Source organism: Carlito syrichta, unplaced genomic scaffold (genome assembly GCF_000164805.1).
Source record: "Carlito syrichta isolate Samal-C Ts95f unplaced genomic scaffold, Tarsius_syrichta-2.0.1 Scaffold296312, whole genome shotgun sequence".
Lineage (NCBI taxonomy): Eukaryota > Metazoa > Chordata > Mammalia > Primates > Tarsiidae > Carlito > Carlito syrichta.
The window spans coordinates 103,219-107,342 of record NW_007240408.1 but is presented as its reverse complement, the minus strand read 5'-3'; positions in this window follow the sequence as shown (position 1 = coordinate 107,342).

Below are 4,124 nucleotides of genomic sequence, written 5' to 3'. Positions count from 1 at the left end.
GAGTGGCCACTGCACTCCAGTCTGGGCGACAGAGTGAGACTCCAACTCAAAAAAAAAAATTTCAGGGAAAAATGACACTGTGACTGTAATAAACATAGGCTTTAAGAGGACTGGCAACTTCTGCCTTTGCTGTCTTGAAGCCACCATGTAAATAGGTACCGCCACTCTGCTGGAAAGACCACATGGAGAGAAAGAGCAAGAAGTCCCAAAACGTCCCTGCCTAGGTCCTAGGCATGTGAGTGAAGCCATTGTGGATGTTCCAGCCAAACTACTAGCCAAATGCAGCCATAAAAATAACCCCAGTCAACATCATGTGGAACAGAAGAACTCCCATGCTGAACCCAGTCAATCACAGAACCATGAAAAATAATAAACTGTTGTTTTTAGCCACTAAGTTTTGGGGTGATTTGCTATATAATGATAAATAACTGACACACTAAAATCATTTGGAGCTTTTAGTCTGATGTTTTCAGGATTCTGCCAGTATTAACATTCTGTTTCAAGAGCCTACTTTGAGCCAGACTCGGTGGCTTGGGAGGCTGAGGTGAGGGACTGCCTGAGCCCACAGGTTGGAGACCCGCCTGGGCAACTTGGTGAGACCTCATCTCTACAATAAATCAAAATTTAGCTGGGCGTGGTAGTGCACGCCTGTAGTTCCAGCTACTTGGAAGGCTGAGGCGGAAGGATCGCCGGAGTTCAGCAAGTCGAGGCTGCGGTGTCCAGGAGCGGCCACTGCACCCCAGTCTGGGTGACAGAGTGAGACTCCAACTCAAAAAAAAAAGAACCTACTTTGTCCTATGACAAATTCCCATTTGCAACATTGATTTCTATTTAAACTTAACTACACATAGAGTACAGATTTATTATTACTCTTTATTTCCTTTTCATTTTCCTCTACCTTGAAAATTACAGTACACTTCCAGAGTATTTTTCTCAGGTAAAGTAATAGGTGATATACTCCCTGAGTCTCTGTATTCAGACTAAATTTCTTTAACAAAGACGCCCCAAAATGAAATACCTCAAATAAGGTTGAAGTTTAACTTTCTCTCATGTTGAAGATGAGGGCATTGTTATAGGATATTAGCAGTTGTGCTGTTACATGGTCATTTATTGACATAGAATTTCCCCTTCTTATTTCTCCATCATTGAAACTGAGGTCACTAGCACATCTTCCTGAGAATATGCCAGAATCATACACTAGTCCTAAGTCACTAGGCTCAGAAATGGCACAAAACACTCTGATCACATTCTATTAGAGACAACTTAGTCCACATGTAACTCCATAGCCACAGGTAACTGCACCGGGAGCTGGGAAATGTAATGCCGTGTTTGAGGCTACAATTATAATCCCACAGAAAGGGGAGAGATTAAATTTTAAAGGGATGTTAACAATCTCCATCACATCTTCTACAGTATTTCCAAATATATCATCAGTTTTTCCAAGAATGATGTCTTAGCTATGTATAGGATTCTTGGATTTTAATTTCTATAATAGTATTGCAGAAGTCCAAAATTAAGCTGGGAGCGGTGGCTCAGCCTGTAATCCCAGTACTTTGGGAGGCTGAGGCGAGAGGATTGCCTGAGCCCAGGGGTTCGAGAACAGCCTGGGCAACTTGGTGAGACCTCGTCTCTACAATAAATCACAAAAACTAGCTGGGCGTGGTGAAGTGCATCTCTAGTAAGCCCAGCAGATCGAGGCTGTAGTGGCCGTGAGCATATCACTACACTCCAGCCTGGGTGACATAGTGAGACTCCGACTCAAAAAAAAAAGACCTAAGCTAATGCTCTTTCCTTTGTAAGTAAAGTGTTATTCTTCATGCCTGGAATTGAATAGCCTTTTTTTGTTGTTACCCTTGTTTCATTCAGGATTTTCCCCACTTACTACTCACACACCCTGTACTCTGTTCAAGAACCAGAGAGTTGCCTATCACTTTCCAGCAACTTTTTTTTTTTTTTTTTGAGTTGGAGTCTCACTCTGTCACCCAGACTGGAGTGCAGTGGCACACTCACGGCCACCCCAGCTTCGACCTGCTGGACTCGGACGATCCTCCTGTCTCAGCCTTCCAAGTAGCTGGAACTACAGGCGTGTGTCACCACGCCTGACTAATTTTTAAAAATTTACTATAGAGACGAGGTCTCGCCAAGTTGCCCAGGTTGGTCTCAAACCCCTGGGCTCAGGCAATCCTCTCAACTCGGCCTCCCAAAGTGCTGAGATTATAGGCATGAGCCACCACGCCTGGCCCATAAAGATATTCTTTTCTCCCACTCTCCCTCATCCTTGACCTTATGTTTCCCACCTCTAGCCAGGTTTGACCCAGGTTCTCAGCTTTGCACACACCTACACACACTACTCCTGCATCTTCTCTCACCCTGCCTACTCTTCCCTGGATTCTCACCTTACCTCCAGTTCTGCCCCACTTGCTCCCCAGGCCTCATAAGTGAGATCAATTTTCATTTCTCTCCCTTGACTTCAGATTTCAAAGCACTCTCTTTGCTGCTGCTTCTCTGCTCTCAGCATTTTCTTCTTCTCTGGTCACAAGAGGAGGAAGATGCTTTCCTTATTGTTCCCAGATATGCTCTATGGCATTAACTTGTTCTTATCTGATTCAGAACCTCCAAATTGCCTTTGTTATCTGAACTCTAGGAATAGGACCTCTTTTTCTGTAACTCTTCTGCCCAGAAAGGATATCATGAGGCTGTCTTTGGGACTTCCTCTTCTGGGGCTCTCTGGTGCTTGTCCCACCCTCTAAATTGAGCATATTCTGTAAATGACTCTCACATAATGGATTTCTTCTTTGAAAAATAAGTTCATAATAGTTTTGTTGAGATACAGTTCACACATTTAAAGTATACAATTCAATGAATTTTGTATGTTTACAGAATTGTGCAGTCATTGCCATAATCAATATTAGAACATTTCCATTGCCCCAAAAGAGACCCCATACCTATGATACACCCCATTTTCCCCCAACCCCTAGGCAACTACGAATCTACTTTCTGGTTCTATAGCATTGCCTATTCTGAACATTTTGTGTAAATGGAATCATACATTATAAGGTCCTTTGTGACTAGCTTTTTTCTCTTAGAATAAAGTTTTCAAGATTCATCCGTGTTGTAACATTTACCAGTACTTTCTTTTTATTGCCAAATAATATGGATGAATTACTGTTACAGCCTGACCGGGTTCTTATGCTCACTGCCCAAAAAACCAAGATTGATGCAGCCATTATAGTGGGGAAAGAGTTTCAGTTCGGCATGGTGGCTCATGCCTGGCTCATGCTCAGGCCAAGGTGAGAGGATTGCCTGAGCCCATGGGTTCGCAACCAGCCTGGGCAACTTGGCAAGACGTCATCTCTACAATAAATCAAGAAAAATTATCCAGGCACGATGGCACATGCCTGCAGTTCCAGCTACTTGGAAAGCTGAGGTGGAAGGATCACCTGCGCCCAGCAGTTCAAAGTTGCAGTGGCCGTGAGTGTGCCACTGCACTCCAGTCTGGGCGAGAGAGTGAGACTCCGACTCAAAAAAAGGAAAAAAAAAAAAGAGTTTCATATCACTAAGCAACTGAGTAAGAAGGAGATATTTCTTAAATTCACCCCTCTGAGAATTCAGAGGCTAGAGTTTTTAAAGGAAATTTGATGGGCAGGGGGCTAGGAACTGTTGATTGGTTAATGATGTCATAGGGGTATTGAAACTGTCTTCATGTCACAGAGCTAATTTCTGGAAAGGGATACCACAGGACTTGTAGAACCAGCTTCCTGGATGTGTTCTGGGCCTGGGTGGGGCCTCATATCCATCAGTGCCTGAAAAATATCTCAATACCATTCTTAGGTTTTATAATAGATGCTACCTATTAAGCAAGTCCCGTAACCATCAGCTACTGGTTCCTGGATAGACAGCCATTATAGAATTATTTTAGATGGAAAGTATGCAGGAGGGGGGGACCCTGAAGGTTGGAGCTTCTTTAGTCCTTCAACCTCCACTTTTGTTCCCAAGAAGACCTATGCAGTATTAGGCCCACTGCTTAAGGGAAAATATTGTTGTTGTTGTTTTTTTGAGTTGAAGTCTCACTCTGTCTCCCAGACTGGAGTGCAGTGACACGCTCCTGGCCACCACAGCCTCTA